Source organism: Apus apus, chromosome 3, assembly GCF_020740795.1.
Source record: "Apus apus isolate bApuApu2 chromosome 3, bApuApu2.pri.cur, whole genome shotgun sequence".
NCBI classification, from domain to species: domain Eukaryota; kingdom Metazoa; phylum Chordata; class Aves; order Apodiformes; family Apodidae; genus Apus; species Apus apus.
This window is the reverse complement of record NC_067284.1, coordinates 48,760,705-48,780,249: the sequence shown is the minus strand read 5'-3', so window position 1 is coordinate 48,780,249 and position 19,545 is coordinate 48,760,705. Positions and strand designations below refer to the sequence as shown.

Genomic DNA, 19,545 nt, shown 5'->3' with positions numbered 1-19,545 from the left:
TATGCACACAGCATTACTCTGAAGCATGCTTGTGTGGCTAGATTTTATTTTCTTTAAGCCATAAGCAAATAAATAGCACAAGAAAGGATTTTTAGAAAAGCCTTAGTGACTGCAGAACTCTCTAGTCATGCAGGAAACAGAAAGGACAGCTGAATTGGTTCAGTTTTACCAGATCTCCACTCATCTGCTGTTGTACAGGTAATTACGCAAAGCTGTGTGATACACATTGTAAGAAGAGTTAGCAATTAACTGAAAAAAATATTTGGAATTCTATACTGAAATGTAAAAAAAAAATAAAATAAAAAAATTCATAAGGGAAAAAAGAAAGGTTCAGAGTCCTAAAATGATTCAGCTTTATTTCCACAGCCAGTATTATGTTATTTTTCACTACCACCTGATAGTTCTTTTACCCCTCCACAAAATAAAACCAGGTCTACATGGGATCTATTAAGGCACAGCTGTGGAAAGTATTCCACTGTCACTGAGCTGAACAGCCTCCCCTGACTTCATTCTGCAATTTGCTTCTGAGTATATTGCATGGTTGGACACCTGCCCACCTGTGCGTCCCCTGTTAGAGGCACATTCTCTCTTCAGACAAAATCCTTCACTCTCTTGAGAGACAATAACCTAACATTTCACTGTACTTTGACTCCCTTTCAACCAAAGACGGAGCATTTGGGCATATCTGTCTTTAAAGTAAGGCCTGTATAATAAATTCCTGAAAATTATGCTCCAACTAGGGGCCTATCAGCAATCCTAAACACACAGCTCCTTTCTGTTATTTTGGGGTACATGATCCCTAGACTTCTTGCTAGGGATGTGCACATTGCACATACAACGTGCATTTTGGTTCTATTGATTAATAATTGCTCATTTGCTGTCACTCTCAGCTGACCATCTAAAGCTCTAGAAGATAACTATTCTACTTATGCATCACAAGTTGTACTACATATAGAACATGCAAACTAGTATACACAAACTAAGCAGAGACAAACAGTCTGCTGAATTTTTAAATAATCAATGCTAAATTTGTTTAGCATCTGCCAAAGTACTTTTACAATAGTCAGGTCCAGGTTTTGTTTCGTTTTCTTGATGGAACAATAAAATCTTGCCCTTGCACTTACTGGATCTTTAAAAATGTAATCCTTCACTAATCCAGCTATTTTGACACAGCTGCCATCCTCCCTAGTCTCTACACTACAGCTCTGCCAAACTCTTTCATCTCTTCCCTGCCTTCCCTCACAAGCACCTTCTGTTTGGCTTTGCTGCTGCTCCTGACTCCCAGGCTGCTGTTTCCAAGTGACCCCTCAGCACTAACTTGCCATTTCTTCAAAAGGGAGCCTGGCAGAGTTCGATGCCTGCAGGCTAATGGGAAAGGGACAGAGATCTACCCATTTTTGGTATTCAAGTTACTCACGTCTCAGTTCTTCTGTCACAGAAGTGCAAGGGAGGCTCTCTTTTACTTTAAAGGAATTATTGGTTATGCCACAACCTATGGAAATCGAAATCTTTGCTGCAGGGGCATCAAAGGGAAAAAGAAAAATGTCTTTTCCAAAGGAAAATTACTTTTCTCTGTCATTATACTAATGCTATTTACCTTGGGATAAAGAACAAAGCACAAACTGTGCATTGCACCATAAAACTAAATATTGCTCTTTCCAACCACAAAAAGCTGCTTCTTGCTCCAAGTAAGCACAGCATCTGCACCATTAACCTACTGGCTCAAGCGTGACTCTTGCCCTTCCTGAAGCTGAGACAGAGTTAAGCACAAAAGAATCACACAGGAGGCTCGCTATTTATCATGTCACTATCAACAGTTTGATATACAATAGCAAAATCTAGGGATTTAACAGTCTCGCATACAATCTAAGCTCCCATAATTCTGTTTATGTAATTCTTTAATAAAATTAATGTAAAAAAACTTTCAAGGGGAAGTGAATGCCTTGGGTGGTCATGCAAGCATTCATAAATTCAAGCAAATATAGTTTCATTCTCATACATTGTATTAAAGTATCCACAGATACAGAAAATCAAATGCAAACTACTTCTTTTCCCTGAAGATATCTTGCTCAAGTGGGAATTTTATTCTGAAGTCCGTAGGTGCCCTAGAATTGATATGTATATGTTAATGGAACAGTATATAAAGTCACCTCAAAGGCAATTGGTTTTAAATTGTAAACCCCTACAGATGAGATGTAGGGTGACAAGTTAATTTAAAATTAGATTCCTAGATATAGTGCACACTTGATAATTGAGAGAAGCGGGAGGAGGGAGAAGAAGGTTACTGCTCTATATTTGAAAAGGTGAATCCCTCCTTCATTTGAGCAGGAGAGGAAGGAAATCAAGAACCTCACTGCAGTGGAGACTGAGCTGCCAATTGCAAGGACTTCCAAACAGCTGCAGGGGTTGGGGATGGATGTATCAGTGCTCATGCCTTTTCACTATGGGCAAAATCCATCCAAATTTAGGGAAGCTGTCAGGCAGCTGGGGGAGTAGAGAAGGACCACTGAACCAAGTCTCAAATAGCCCAGTGGCACGAACACCCATGGCAACATTGCCTTAATCCCTGTCCTTGCTCAGAACTGCCTCAAACCACCCTGTGAGTCTTGTGCCTCCATGCTTTCCCATAGGACAGAGGCACTGAACCCAGCCTGGAGCCCAGCTCCTTGGCCAGTCCCAGCTCTGAGACTCAACTTGCCACCTAAGCCCATGCAGAAACCTCAGCTCTTTCCCAATGTTGCACTCCAGCAGCACCTATAACAAAAGCTGAGAGCGAAAAAAATAGGATGCACATTCTGCAGAAGAACAATCACCCTTTGGAGCATCTCCCCACTGCACTCTAGGAATACAAAGGTTTTGTCATCCCCACCTCTGCAAGGCCAGATGGTTTCATGGTGAGAGTAACACAGCATTGCTGTAGACTGTATTTCTACCCATTGTAATTTTAATTTGTGGAATACCATTACTGTGGAAGACAAAATATAACACCAAATAAAAGCAAGAACTATTTAGTTTTAATTTGTCAGCCAAGCCTACTGCTTGTGGAAGGAAAAGATACAACAGAGACGATGAGCAGAAAATACAGTCACAGTAGCTTCCTACTTTAATAACTGTTCTAATTGCTGATACTCATTTATTTATGTACAGCTACATGCTCCTATTGTGCCAGAAGCACTGTAGCGGCTTTGAAGATAAGAGTTGCCATCTTGCACTTCAAAGTACATTGTTTGAAAAATTACTTAGGCAAATACTTGCATATAAAATACCTAGAAATACACAAGGCTCCTGAGGCTCCAGCATTTTGCTTTGTAATTCACAGGAACCCCAAGTCTGTTTTCATGACTGACATTAGAACTTCAATTGCAGGTAAGCACATACACACGATCAGCAAGAAAGTAAATATGCAACCTGGACAGAACATCTCTAGAGATGTTTCATGACTGAAAGAAGAGGCACGAGTTTATTTAAATTCTTAAAAAAAAAAATCAATACAAATACAGAAAAAAAAAACCCTGTACATGGAGCTCACCGAGAACTACAAGCAGCTCTGAATCAACACAGCTGAAATAAAACCTCAATCAAATCTTTGTATCTCCCTTTTTCCACTTTTACAAGAGTCAATCTAAAAGCACAAGGATGTAAAAATGCTCTAGGCTGGCAAAACAATAATTAAAAGCTCTGCATTCCATAAAAGACCTATTATTAGCTTTGTCACTGTTCCATTTGCCTTCGATGTCTTTTCTAATAAAACCTAGGAGAATGAAGGGCAATATAATTATTTATAAATTTCTATGTAAACAAAAAAAGGACTGTCCCTGTTTACTGTTTAGCACAGAATTAAACAACATATCAATATTATACTATTTAGGAAGCACGTTGCATTGCTGTTGACCTTACCCATCACTGATTTAGAATTTTCCATACACCAAATAGGAAATAGCTTACAGGACACAAAGTTTATTTTATAGTGTCAGACAAATTCACTTTTCTTTCTAAACTAAATTTGTACAACAAACCTTATGGCTAGCCTCCAAGAGGCTTTCCTCTTATCCGGCATTATGACGGGTACAATAAGTGATGCCAAATTAAGCTTTTTCAACTACATCCCTTGAAACTACTGAAATACTATGGAAGCAATCAGGCATATACTCGGATTCCCTTTATGCTAATAACTGACCATCTCTGGCTCCTTCTGTAAGCTTGCAGTGCATTTTCCCTGCATATTAGCCAAACATTATTTAGGAGTAACTCTTCAGCTTTTTCTCTTTGATTACTTATATACCCTTCAGCTCCCTGGTATCTGAGGAGCCTCTGTGAAAAGCACCCATCCTATTCTTTGCTGCTGCTATAGAACAGAGGAAACTGAGGAAAGAAGAAACAGCTGACGTATTTTCCCCTTGGTGTTAGCATCTGTCAGCAAAGAGGAGGAATGGGCAAAAGAGTTGGTAAAAGCATCACAATAAACCCCAGGGCATTTATCCACACACAAAAGCACACATTACAGCCGTGATGCAGTGGACTTGAGAACAAGAGATAATCTGGTTCCCCAGTTCTTATTTAATTGCCTCCAAAAGCCTACAGAAGTTGTGCACAGACATAACAGAACTAATATATACAACATATATAGTGTTTTCCTCATGTAACAGCTTTCTTCATATGATACACATAAAGAGTGTCTTTGCAGACCAGCATTTTATTCCTCGTATCAATGAGGATGCTTCAGTTTCATTATCAGCCCTTATCTGTCACAATCAAATATATAGAGTTTTACCTGTGAGACAGAAACTACTCACTCAGAGATTAAAAAGCACTCAGTTTTAGGTTTGATGTGTTCTGGTTTGAGTTCTTTCTGAGATAAATTAATCATTAGCAGAAAAAAAAAAATTAAAACAGTGATACATCCCTCCACTGTCTGTACAAAATGGTACATGCCATTGTTATGATTATACATTAAAGCTATTTGTATGTTTAGTATCAGCACAAAAATAAAAATCAGGAGTCATAGGATACATGGGTTTCCCTTTTACACCATTTAGCTGGCACTGGCAAACAAACCCTGTTTCATTGCTACATTTCTGATTGTTGTACACAGTTTTTTCTGTTTTCAGGAACAAAACCAGACTCAAACACATGTGATGCTTTGGACATTTAAAGGAATTCTGTGTTTTCCTGTCCTTTAATCTAGCTCTGAACAGTGACTACTGTGGTCCAACATCGCTACCCGATCAATGCCAACAAATGTTTACCTACGTGCTGCTCTATCCTGTTACTCAGCAATTCTGTAAAAATGCTTTAATTCACTGAACCCCTGGGAGCCATTTTTAACGTTTCCCATACTTCTGAACACAGAATGCGAATTCATACACTTTAAATACACTATGGGAAAGCACTGTACTGAGAAAGGGCTGAACAACCACTTATGTAGCAGCAGTGGACTGGATGTGGTCAGTAAAAACGAGAAGAGAATCCATTTGTGATTAAAAGTTCATTATACATAAACAAGGCTGGGAACTAGTCCCAGTAGCACTAGCCTAATAGTAACCTAGAATTAGTTTTTAATTAGTATTCATTTTTGCAGCCAGCATGTTTAAGATAGGCACAGCTGGTGAAATCCTGGCATCCCAAACTGTAAGGGCAATGTTCCCATTGAAGTTAAGATGATCAGGATCTTCATCTGTTGTCACAGCAGCAAATAAATACGGTATTCACTTTTTCACTCTGGATATGCTCTCAGTAACAGCAGAATAGGGAAAGAAGAAGAGGCCACATCATTTGCTTAGTTCAATAGTGTGTAGAAACTTCTAACATGCTTAGTTACACAGCCAGGGTTCTGTTAAACAAAAGTTGACTATTATTACTTCTTATCACACAAACATGTGGAGAAAACAACATCAAGTCTAGCTGAAACCATACTAAATTCAGAATAAGATCCTGAGATATATTTCCTCCCATCTTCTAAGAAATGGAAATACTAATACGCCACTTTACAATTCACACAAACACCTGGCTCTTTCATTATTCCTCTGCCAATGATCATGTTCTACCATATCTTTTATTTTCATATTAGCTTGCCGACTGATAAATAAAACACTGCCACTTTCTGAAATTGCTAAGTACAACAATTGCAGTGAGAATACTAGCTCTTGCCTGCCTAAAAATGTAACTCATCTTTCAGCCAGTAAGAATCATCACTGTGGTGGACACATCTTCACATCAGAATACTCTTACGATGCCTTGTTTTCCTAGCTTTTTTGTAATCTTAATGCAACTAGGATACCAATGGGAAAGTTGAGAGCAAGAACACTTCAAACAGCACAATTCCTGCAACAAGAAACACCAAGAATGCAAAAGTACATCATGATACTAGCAGAGATACTAACTTCACTGAACTAACTGCTCTGCTGACAGCTGGAGGGGTACATTTCTTTGAAGAGTTCTTAAGTGGTGGAAAAACAGCGTAAAAACGTGATATGAGCAATCCAGACTCAAGTCACTGAACAAAACTGTTCTATTCTTGTTACGCAGATCAACACTGTCTCCACTGGTCCTGTCAGCTGATAGATCTACAGAGTATTACAAGTTGAGAGCAGAAGTACATCAGGACAAGAGACAAACAAGCTTATAGGGACACACACACACACACATATATATATATATGAGATATTTAAGCACAAAAATGAAGTATTACTTGTAAAACAACAACCAAAAAACACTGACGCTGTCAAAAGCTGTGCAGGCTACACAAATCTGCCACAGGTGCTGCAAGACTTTATGAAAAGACCCCATTATATCAACAGTTTTGCCAACCAAATTGAATAGAAGTGAAACATAAGAGCGAAAGATAAAAACAAAAACAAAACAAAACACAAAACCAATAATAAAAGGAAGGGTTTTTTCCCTTCAAGTACATTAATTCAACTAGAAAAACCGTTCCCACTGATTTTAGCAGGCTACACAGCCAACTCACAAATAAAAAATCTTTTAGTTCACATCCAGGAATATTCAAGCAATACAAAATGTTATGCTGCCTGTTGAAACATCCTGACTGGAAACTTGTCCAGGGATTAGAACACTTAAAGACTGTTTAGGCTCTGCCCCTTAAATCTGATTCTACTCCAACAGAACCACTGTATTTTTTCTTTCAACTGTGAGAAGAATTTGGCCTTAAATTGCAATAGTCTGATAGCTAAATTTACAGAACTAGCAATACCCTGAAAATACAGAACCTCATAGAGAAAAGAGAGCTCATGAAAAAATAAACCTTATGGGATTATCAATTAAGATATTTTAGCTTCCAAATTTAAAATAAATGGAAAATATGCCATATCAACCTCTGCAGATATTAAATCATTTTATTTTTATTATATTGAGACCCATAATTGCACCTGGAAGGAAGAAAAAACTGGATCACTTTGTCCCCATTGGTCTAAAAACACAAGTACCATCAAGAGACGTACCTGACTCACTGCCAGAGCAAGCAGCAATGAGACCTGCATTACCAAGCTTTACATGAAAAAAAAATTAGGTCAGAAAAATTCCAAAGGATTTAATTTTTCACACAGCAATGAAATCAAGTCCACAACATTTTGAAAGTTTAATGAAACAATACTCAAATAAGGCATACCCCATCTAGCCAACTGTAAATACTGCTATGTGCTTCACTACATATGCTAAATAAACCTGCTTTTGGACCCTAACTTTATCTTCCCCTTGTGTGCCTGATATTTAAAATTTAGGATTTGCTTTGAAAAACTTGTTCTGGACTGTACAACACAGTTTGTAGGTAGGCTAAAAAAACAGAATCTTTTACTGAATCACGAGCACATGCGTTTTACCACATAAGTTTGACAAAGTTGCCTTTATCCCTTCCACACAGGATTATAGGTATTTGCATAGAAATAATCTTCTATGTAAAAAGAGACTGCCTTGACTAGAGTTAATAATGTCACCTCAGAGAACTGACATGTTTATGCTAAAGAAGAGTAATTTGCTTATGGAGAGAACTCAAGTATAAACAGTAAGAAGAGACTATGGGCCTCTGCACTTAGTATTAAGCATGTACCGCAAATGACAATGAAAAAAAAAAAACCTACCAAAACACCAAAGCAGAAAAATATTTACAGGAGGACACAAACAAGATTCAAGTTTAAGCCTGTCAACAGCTCACAACCATCCTGCTCTTTATTTACGCTGTGCAAAACTGCACCAGAATGCAGTTAATATAGAAATGTTTGCACAAGGAAGACCTTGCTACTACGACTTTTTGAAAATTTGTTCTAAAGGCGTGTTCTTATAACATTTTATGAAGGTAGTCCTGCTATAACCCTAATGGTTGGGCTGCATGAAGCAAAACAGCATCTTCAATGAAGCGGAAGCCAGCAGCTTCCTTAATGTTCCTCATAAAATCAGTATATGCAAATTTCTACCAACCCTCTATTTCAATTTCCATTCATGTCAATATTACTCATTTACAGCTAATCTAAAACAACTAATAAACCACCTGCATCTCAGTTGAAGTAAAGCTTAAATATACTTCACTGAAAAGTTACTATTTTAAAACAAAACATATAATTATAAATGTTTCCACAGTTAAAAAAATTAGATTAGTAAATCTGAGCTATTTATTTCATTGCTTTTTCTATGTTTTCAAAGAATGTTACAAAATATGCTTATCTGATACAGCCAGACCTTTAAGTGGAACTGACAGGCTGCAGCAAACATTTTGTTTACCAGAGACATTTATATTTCAATTTGGAGACATTTGCAAATGTTACCTTTCAGACTGTCCTCTTAATGGGTTCTTTAACAACTCTAGACGCACAGTAACTGGGTATTATTGGGATAATCAATCTCAGAAGTAAGTTACACCATCCAGCCTTTTACTAACGTTTTAACCTCAAAATTACAAAAAGAGCGAGCCCTTTTAAGTAACATAGACTTTCTAGTTCGAAGGAAATCTGCCTGGTGGACATGTTACATAAGTGAGAAAATCCAGTATCTAATAATTTCTAAGTAATTATATCCCAAAGATTTGTTCTGATGTTTGGAAAAGTTGTGGGTGGTTTAGTTACTCAAATCTGTGGAGTGAAGTGCAGATGTGCAATATCCCTCAAGGGAAACAAGGGAAATTCCATTTGACAGGTAAAAAGCAAAACTAAAATTTAGTTTGCTTTAAAATTCTAGTTTGTGGTGGGGGTTAATAACTTATTATTTTAAATTACTTCAGTACATTCCGTTTAGCGAAAGGATCTATTAGCCTATACTGTCAAATTACAAATAAAGCATATAGACATTTCCAAATGTCAAAACATGGTGTCTTTTGCAATTCAGGGCTCCTTAAAAATATTTACTTCAAAGTGAAGTAAGAAGAACATAATGCTTTAAAAAAGAATTCTTAAAAAAGAACAAGCAACAACAATAAAAAACCAAACCACTCTAAACCAAAACTCGACCAAAACAAAACAAAAACAACACACAACATTTCAAGATCCTCAAGTCTCTGGAGAGAATTCAGGTGCAAACTTCAAAAGGTGGAGAGAAGAAAGAGTTCTTTTTTCACCTTTCTGTAAAGTGTCATAATATTAATTCTTCCTGTTCTAAGAAAAACTAAAGAGGACTACCAAGCTATTAAACCTTCCAGTGGATCATTTGTGGTATGACTTATTAGCGTAATTGGGGGCACTCTTTATTCTGACCTTTGCAAAACTTTCATTTCCCAAATGTGACAGATACAAAGTGCTTTTATTATACCAATAATTATTATTTCCTATGGGAAACTGACAATTACAAGTTGGTGAAAAAGGCTACACCGGATGTACATTGAGAAAATGAACACACCTACCAACAGTCCAATTAATCAAAGCCATTCTTCAAATTCTAATAAAGCTTTTCCCTTCCAGGAAATATAACCTTTACATTTCAGTTCAATTGCATCCTTGTTAGGTCATTCATTCAACAATAATAAATGTTTGATTAGTGTTTAAATACAGCATTTATGCTGAACATTCACCTTTCCCTGGCAGTAAACGAACACATGTGGGAAGCTGTTTTAACATTTAACCATTTGACTCAATTCATATTGTTTGTATCAAGTCATGTCAAGTGCCAGCAAAAATACTCATGACACATAAATAAACCTCTTGTGTTCTGAACATAAGTCTTGGGGAAAAAAAAGGCACGGCAAACATCACACATAAGGATAAGCAATAAACTGTCACAGCATGTGTATTAGTTTTATAATACTGACTCCAGTACATTCTGCTGAGGTCACAGGTATAACAGGTAGCAGATTCAACAGCATCATTTTCTGCTCTTCTATCACCTCCTGTCTTGTATAACCTGCTGCCGAGGTTCAGTAGCTAACATGCACCATCAAGAAAAAACGGGACAGAACGGGTACAGCCAGCCAAAATTCCTGAACACCCTAATCTGACAAACAACCACTTTCACACCAACACAGCCCTGACTATACAGTGTGCCAGCTCTATAACTGTGCATTAGACATGCCTGTGTGAGAGCGTATCTTAGTGACAACAGCCCCGGGCATCTAGTTTGCAAACTATTTTTTACAGCAGTGAAACCATACCACACAGACACAGTGAAGCCTTCTGAAAAATGTGGTTATAGGGGATACAGTGAATTCAATCTCACCACAGGGAGCCCTGGCTTTTTAAAGCTCTCCCTGGATCCCACTGGATGAACAGACAGAGTTGCTAGGCTGCAGCACCATGCCAGAGTAAAATTCCATTAAGGAATACTAAGGACACAACCAAGTACTCCCAACATCACAGAACAGGCTGCAGTTCTTACTGACTAGCCATTCTGTACACTGATGCTCTAGCTATGACCTCATATTTAAAAGTTATCTGCTGTAATGTCTTTGCTTTGGTCATAACAGTGATTGAAGTAAGTTCTTAGGGTCTGATTTCCATTCATGCTCTTGCCAATCTGCAAAACTTCAAAAGATTCTGTGATTCTAAGATGCAATGGACATTAAAGTGAACGTAAAAATATTGTATTACACTTTTACAACACCTGTAGACTGAAACAGAAAAGCAGAATATTAATAATAACAAATCTGATTCCAAAATGTATGAGTCAATAGAAAACACTCCATGCTGATGTATCAAGGATGAAGAGAGGAAAGCTTTTGATTTCCTGAAAAATATTTGCATGGAAAGTGCCTCAACTGTTTAACTGTTAAAAGGGTAAACTCCCCAGTTCACCAATTGTGAATATGAACATCTTACGAAGAAAAAAATGTATTCTTTGGAGTCAAGGCATGAAATTGATCACTTAAGATCTGTAGAGAAATGCCAGTTAAACCAAAATAATTAATTTTAAAAATACAGAAGTTTATATCTTAGGCTTTTCATGGTATCTTGTGAGTTGCTTACCTACACCCTTAAAAACAAATGCAGTCACATAAAAGCATAAAGGCCTGCACAGAGAAAAGTCATCTAGTTTTCAGGCAGACACACCCAGATGACTTGTAGACAGGCTTACACACCCAATTGTTTTTTCTGGTTTTAGCCCCCTGAGGTACAACCATATCACTGGGTCTGATAAAAAAAGCAACTGTGTGTAATTAAAGATGTCACCTTGCTTAGTTCCAACACAGCCACAGCCAAATGTTTGATATGAATCCTTCAGAGCTAAGGCATGCAGAACTGTTTTTTTAAGGAAAAATTAGTACCAGCTTCAAATTCAGCAAATGCAAGTTCTGATTCATCTGAACCAAACACTTAAAATCCTAGAATCATCAAGGTTGGAAAAGACCTTGAAGATCATCAAGTCCAACTATCCACCCTACAACCCCTAACCACTAAACTCTAACCACTTCCCTTACTGTAACTCAGGTATTTAAGAATACTTCATCTGCCTTTCAGAGAGGGCGTTAAATTGCTCAATGGACTGTGTGTGAGGCTCAGCATCCACAACCTCCCTGGGCAAACTATTCCAGTGCCTACTACCCTCGTGGTGAAGAACTTCTTCCTAATATCTAACTTATATGCAAAAGCTCATCTTACTAGGTGAAATTTTAAAACTAATTTATTTAATTTTCAAAGAGAAAGGTTCAGAAATAACTTGAAGCGAGTAACCAAGTACTAACACGAGGTCATGCCTGACCATCTTGCTGGAAAGGACCTACTGAATTCAGAGCCAGCTGGTTAGCCTAGGTGAATTCAAACCAAATACAAGCCACAAATATCTTAATGGCTCGGTTAACTGGCTTTTCTTCTCCCGTAAGGTCTCCAAAGAGGGAAAGACAGGCCTTCTTTCTCAAGGCTAAAATATAGCTTGGCAAAAAAAAATCTAGACATGATTTAATGAGGTAAGTGAACCACTGCTTCCCTTGTATGAGAAGAGTCTGACCATCAGGCCATTTATAAAAATGCTCACTGCAAAACAAGTATAAAAGGCAAAGTCTTCAAATCCAAACACCTGAGAGAAGGACTCTGCAGATCTTGAAAAAGCAGTCTGTATTAGCACAAGAATTACTTGCAACACCTCCAGCAGCTCCAGAGATGTGCTATCAACTGCTAACACAGACTGCAAAAGATCCCATAATGATCTTGTTTACAATCCAAATTTTCAATCTGGTATAGATCAAACAGCAAGAAGTGAGGTTATTAAACCTAAGTAGATTTACTCACTACTTTTCATTGTCAAGTTTAACAGGTCTTATTAATTTTCAAAATAAGAAACAACAGTTAAAAATATAAAGAATTGAAAAGTGAAATGTGTGTCATTAAGGAATAAACAACATTCCATATTTCTCTGCCCTTCTCCTTTGTTTTACAGAAAATAACTAGACAGCAGTCTCATCATTCCACATACTGTAACTTTCAAAACTTGGCAAAGTAATTCTTACACATTGTGGTTCTGATCCAATGACTCAATACATGCTTCAAAGACCTGGCAGCAGTTCTTTTGGGAGTTATTTCCTACTTTTCTGGCTTATGCAACCTGTCGAGCTTGGAAAATTTACACTTAGTAGATTAAGAGGATATACACAGAGAAAGAGGAAATCATAATAACCACAGTAATTATAAATGAAGTTTTGAATGTAGATGCGATTTGCCACAAATAGTTCCATTGCCTGCAAGAAATCATTCTGACGTGGAACAGGACATGCCACATTCTCAAATTCCATTTTTCACAGGTACTGCAACCAAAAAGGGTTTGTTTAGGTAAACAGCTGCCATAACTATCTCACGCATAACTATCTGTTCTCCAATGCAATACTCATTTTACGAGCCACAAAATTACAACAGATAAGATGTAACAACTAGAACAAAAGCAGGTTTCCCAGGTTTTTCCTGGGAAAGCCACAGGATGATGCAGAGTTTTGCCTTTGATTAGAACGTTTTCTTAAACGCTTCATCAAGCATTGCTCCTCTAAGCCAGACAACAAATGTAATTAGAGAAAACATCCCTCTGAAAATTTTGCACAGTTTTAGGGTTTAGAGAAGTTGAAAATACTGGACAGAAATAAAAAATCCTTTCCAAACACAATGGATTTTCTGGCACTAATTTAATAATTTTCTTTTTTGCTTCATCAGAAAACAATTAAGAGCTCAAGATGAATGCCTTATTCATGTGGTGTAAGAAGACACATCAGTTTAACAGAAAATACCTACTGGGCAAATGATGTTGGTGTATCAATGGTAGGGCTTGGCAGACAGTTTCAATGGGAGAAAAGAATCACAAAGGAATAAAACATTTTGTCCAAACTCAACTGTGCACACAACCTCTTGCTTTCTTCCCCGCCATGTATGTATTTCCCACATCTGACAGTTTTATTATTACATTTCCCATTTTTTCTATCTTACAGCATCACCCATACCTTCCAGATGGTTTTGCTTATTTGTTGACTCTCCATTTCTCTTTTTCATATCCTTGCCCTCAGTTGAAGTCAGTGGCAAAAATCCCACTCACCTGTCTGCAAAGGAATCCCTTGGGAACATGAGAATGTCACTCATCCGCTCTGTCTCAGCTACCACTGCCCATTAGCTTTCTCACTGGGTCATATCTTCCGAGAAACTAGAAAGGGAGTAGTTTCCTTCTCTTTTCTCCTCTACCCTCACCATTTCTAGACATGGACTTCTGTTGGTTAGTAAGAGCAGACTCCTCTGCTCTAGGTTTCCTCCTGAAGCCAATTTAATTCATTAGATAGGAAGAAAGCAACTCAGAAGGAAAAAAAAAAAGAAAAAAAAAAAAGAGAGGGGAAACAATAAAGAACCCATTGTGTCTTAGTGAGCTGAGCTGAGTTGGCACAAACCAAAATGGTTTGCAAAAACTCTACTTTCTTCAGGTTTTATCTGAGGCCCAACAATATGAGCTGTTATTTTTTGCCTTAAATTAACTGACCAGTTCTTCCCACATTGTCCACCTTTGCATACAAGGATAAGTCTTTGCTCATTTTTAAAGAACACGGCTCTAACTTGGAGAACTTGTGAAATATAAGGTTTGAATCTTTTAAATTTTAAGTCACTTAAATTCCCAGACAAAAGAAAACAACCTTTTTCAGCCCAAGACAACTCCTATCATACACAAGCAAACTATACGTAAGCCAAGATCTGTTTCCTCCCTTTCTCTGCATCAGAATGTCTGAAGATTAAGATATGGTTTAAAACAGACCTACCATCGAAACAATGGAGTATATTTGTCTCTTATCTGAAAGACATGAACAATTTGGATCTGGACATGCTGGATCAGTGGGTGGAGGCCAACTGTATGAGATTCAACAGGTCAAGTGTTGGGTTCTGCACTTGGGTCACAACAACCCCAGGCAATGCGACAGGCTTGGGGAAGAGTGGCTTGAAAGCTGCCAAGAAGAAAAGGATCTGGGCCTACTGGATGACAGCTGATGGAATAAAAGCCAGCAGTGTGCTCAGGTGGCCAAGAAGGCCAATGTCCTCCTGGCTTGTATCAGGAATACTGTACCCAGCAAGACTAGGGCAGTGACTAGGTCAGCACTGGTGACAATCACTCAAACACTGTGTTCTGTTTTGGGCCTCTCACTACAAGAAGCTTCTGGAGCATGTCCAAAGAAAGGATACAAAGCTGGTGAAGGGTCTGGAGTACAAGTCTTATGAGGAGTGACTGAGGGAACCGGGGTTGTTCAGTCTGGAGAAAGGAGGCTGAGGTGAGACCTCACCACTCTCTACAACTACCTAAAAGGTGGCTGTAGCAAGGGAGGGATGGTCTCTTCTTCCAAGTTACAAGTAACACAAGAGGAAATGGCCTCAAGTTGTGCCAGGGGATGTTCAGATTAGATACTAGGAAAAATCTCTTTACTGAAAGGGTTGTCAGGCACTGGAACAGGCTGCCCAGGGCACTGGTGGAGTCACCATCCCTGGAAGTATTTAAAAGACATATAGATGTGGTACTTAGGGACGTCTGGTAAACTTTAAGAGTCCACTCCAGAAGGCCATCAGTCACTCATTCTTTCCCCACTAACTTCTGCCCTGGCAGTATAAATGAAAACTGATTCAGCTGAAAAATAACCATTTAGAATTTTATTTAGCAGGTCTACTTTTCAGATAGATCAGTTACCTAATTCACTAGTTACTTACACAGTAACTAGTGTGAAGCATCCAAGGACCAGAAATTAGAGGCTGGAAGTGAGACTGGGTGTAACTTTCTTTATCAGAAGTGTCAGTCTAAACGTTTGTGAAACTACAAGGAACCTGACAACTGAGACAATAACTACTGCCATAAATTATCTGAATGTTTTTGTTATCACTTGCTTTTAGCTCCCAGAGTGCTCCCTTCTCTCTGAATCATCAACCTTCCTCAGTCTGAGGCCTTCAGCAGCATATACTTCCTGCTCCTTCCGTGCTTACTTTTCTCACCATTAAAGGTTTACCTATCACTGGATTTAGCTGTAATTAAACAGAACAGTCTTTCAAAGGAAAGTATGAAGACTACACGATCACAAACAAGCAGGGAATGTTTGAAAGCAAATACTTCATGAGGGGCAGTAAGTTGAATTTATTTTTCTTTTGCCTATTTTTGTTTTATACTGTTGACTCCAAGTTTTAATGACAGAAGATATTTTAAGCATTCCTGACCTAGAAATGTGCTAAGAATAAGAGAACTTTTGTAAAGAAAACACTGTCCGTCTGAAGGGAAGCTCAGTGTATACTCCACCTAAGTGAGCTATGCATGTTCCTTACAAAGAGCAGACAACTTTTCAGACTTAAAAGGACTCAATTTCCAGAAACCAGAGATAACATGCATAAAGAATCAGACAGACTGTAGGATTCAACAGACCTGATTAAAATAACAGTAGTAGGATCCACAACCAAAATAAATGGTACAGAGCAAAATGCAGCTCAGGTGGAAAACATCTACACAAAATATGTTAATTGCTGTGCTTATCAGGGATAGTAAGAAGATATCCAGTGGAGAGACAGTCTAAAACTAGGATTAAAACCTCTTTACATTCAGCTTAGCGAACTGAGCAAATTGCAGTGGTCTCTAACAAGAAGGCAACATCTCTTTTTTATTCTGTTAAAGTGTCACTTTCATTTTGGGAGGAGCTACCACACCCTATATAATGACCAGAGGGAAAATATTTTTTGGCCTAAAATCCATCCTCTGCTATGGTAATTCTGAAGCCCCCAACACAAGGAGGACATGGAGCTCCTGGAGAAGGTCCAGAAGAGGGCCATGAAGATGATCCAAGGGCTGGTGCACCTCTGCTATGAAGACAGGCTGAGAGAGTTGGGGCTATTCAGTCTGGAGAAGAGAAGGCTCCAGGGAGACATCATAGTGGTCTTCCAGTACCTGAAGGAGGCCTACAGGGAAGCTGGGGAGGGGCTGTTTACAAGGGCTTGCAATGAGAGGACAAGGAGTAATGGATCAAAACTGTAAGAGGGGAGATTTAGGTTAGACATTAGGAGGAAATTCTTTAGTGTGAGGGTGGTGAGACACTGGAACATGTTGCCCAGGGAAGTTGTGGAAGCTCCATCCCTGCAAGTGTTCAAGACCAGGCTGGAGGGAGCCCTGAGCAACCTGATCTAGTGGGAGGTGTCCCTGCTCATGCAGGGAGGTTGGAAATAGATGATCTTTAATGTCCCTTCCAAATCAAACCATTCTGTGATCCTAGGATTCTATGATACTCTTTCATGTTAATGACTTTTTCTGCAATGAGATCTTCCTGTGAAAGATCCCTCTACAGCAGATCAATCTGCTACTGGAATCCTTAATGTGAGAGATCACCTCAGATTGTATCAGAGAATTCTGACATTAATTTAGACACATTTTACTTTAACAACAACAAATAGTAAATAAAGCTTCTCATCATGGTCACTTACAAAAACTTCAGGAGAAAGAATAGTGCACGAACTTCCGTCTACTTGCATTTGCAGTGCTCTGCACCTATGCAGTAAGGACAGGTATCGAAGTCACACTAAACAAAATGGTTTGACCAGCAGGGTAAGGTTGAGGTCCCACTCAGGATTAGTAGGAAACCAGCATTTGCCTCAAGAACACTTTTGAGCCTCCTGAAGGCCTGGATGTTAAAGCAGGTGGAATTCTGTGCCAGTTTGGTGGTTCTGGAGGAAAAGTGGATTTCAAACAGCAGACAATAGGGTAAGAATTCTTTATGCCAGTGGTATATATAGAACTACACTCACAGTAGGAGTATGTATGAAGTGAATGTAAATTGCTGTGCAAGTGACCCAACTCTGACTATTAAAAAGAATAAAATTACATTGTTTTCCACAAATTTGAGGTGAGAAGAATCTGCTGAATTCACATACAGACCAAAGCACTTAAATTGCTTTTGCAGCTGTTTGAAGAACAGCTCCACATTAGTGCTGTAGTTTAGCCAGGATTGAGGGGGAGAAGGGTGGGAAACAAAAAAATCAGCTTATTACTCACCTGTACTTCCCAGAATGCTAGGCCACCACAAAAGATGAGGCCACTGAGGACCCAGAATACCCCCATCTGTTTGTATCACTGGCCATCATCACATACACATACTTCTTTCTTAGTATCAGGGTACCTAGTTTTCAGGACAGTGCTGCATACTCAGAATTTGCAGAGATCTAAAATTCTAGAAATTACTTCTCTCATTAACCCAAACCACTGGTTTTTCAGAACACTTTGCTTATTCTACGAAGATGGACAGCATTGCATTGAAACATTAAACCCTATTGTAAAGCTGAAGCAAATAATCTAGTAAAAAAAAAAAATTAAAAATGCTAAAAGAACAGAAAAACACATACCTTTTGAAAACCAGAAATTACTCAATAGAAACTTCCATTGCAGAAAATAACTTCCTTTCCCTAAAAGGAAAAAAAAAAAAAAGAAAAGCCTTAATTGTGCAAACTAGTATTTGATAACCTGATTTAAAAAAAAAAACTTCAAGACTTTCTCCCCTCCAGCCCAAAATAATTTCTCATTATGGATCTGAATGTGTACGCTATAACAAGCATAAATATTGCAATTCTATGCAATTCTGGTTGAAGTACATTTTTTAATTATCTTATATCTTTGTTATCTAAGCAAAAGCATCATAGCTGCAGGTGAAACTAACACATGGTATCCATTCTTCCAAGCATTTACAAATGGAAAGTACCCCTACACAATGGAGACGGAGAATGGAGCAGCGTGCTGGGAGCACAGTAAAAAAAAAAAAAAAAAAATTAAAAATATTCCTAAGTGTATAATCAGGTCTTTTTCTCATCCTAACTTTGGGTAAAAAGTGAATTCTGCCCTCATTGCTAGTGCTAAAATACACATAAATTTTTGCCAATATTTTAGAAGGATTTAAGAAGGATGAATGCATCAACTAATTCACCGATGTCCACTTCTTCTGTCGTTCCCCCTTCTAATTGTGTGAGGAACAGGTTGGCAGCACAAGGGCATTTGACACTTCTGTGCTTCTGGGTAGTGGAAGCGGGTAAAGGGATTCACACCATTTCCTCAGCACCAGACATCAGTTCAGCAACAGGGTTACAGCAGAGTCCTAGTGACATTCCAGTCTTTTTATCTTCTGCAATATATTCTGTGCATCATAAAGGTGAGTGCTTCAAGGAAAATCTGACCTCTTCCCAAGCTTCCTCTGAGGAAGCAGTTGTACAGATCTTGTGGCTGTCATACCTGTATCAATAATAACCAACTGCTTTGCTGTTGTTACTTTTTCCCCCTTTATTTTCTTGTCAATGCACAAAACGAATGGATTTTTTATATCCAAATCATTTGTATGACAGCTTAAATGGATATGAGTACAACAGCCGCTCAACAAGCAAAGCAGACTTATAGAAACTGGACTGAAAAATGACAAAAATGTTCAAAAATGAAGTAAAGTCCAAATTTAGATTAGAAATTGATGTACTATAAGATAAGATGTTTTAAGAGAAAAAATAACAAGTGTGTTCAGCAAAATTAACTACAGCCCTTTCTAATGAACCTCTATCAAGAGCTCCTGCACATTGGGACAGAAGCTGTATTTTTCTCTCTTTCATTAAGCTTCATCTTTTTCCTTTAATGTAAAATAAATTGAAGCCTCAAATTGAGAGCATCCAA

At 38.2% G+C, this 19,545-nt stretch overlaps 2 protein-coding genes across 6 annotated transcripts in view; both read right to left on the bottom strand.

The window, feature by feature from the left end:
* Positions 1-18,283, bottom strand: part of LOC127382866 (1-phosphatidylinositol 4,5-bisphosphate phosphodiesterase beta-4-like) — a 290,239-nt gene extending 271,956 nt beyond the window's left edge. The window contains 1 exon segment of the mRNA XM_051615011.1: positions 18,243-18,283. The gene's annotated coding sequence lies outside the window, so the exon portion shown is untranslated.
* The window catches only part of PLCB4 (phospholipase C beta 4), a 184,804-nt gene extending 166,506 nt beyond the window's left edge, over positions 1-18,298 (bottom strand). For 4 of the 5 annotated variants that reach the window (XM_051615380.1, XM_051615383.1, XM_051615382.1 and 1 more), the window contains exon 1: positions 18,243-18,283. The gene's annotated coding sequence lies outside the window, so the exon portion shown is untranslated. Of the gene's footprint in view, positions 1-18,242 lie in introns of all 5 variants that reach the window. The other variant, XM_051615381.1, reaches the window with a different exon arrangement.
* Between the last annotated feature and the right edge of the window lie 1,247 nt (positions 18,299-19,545).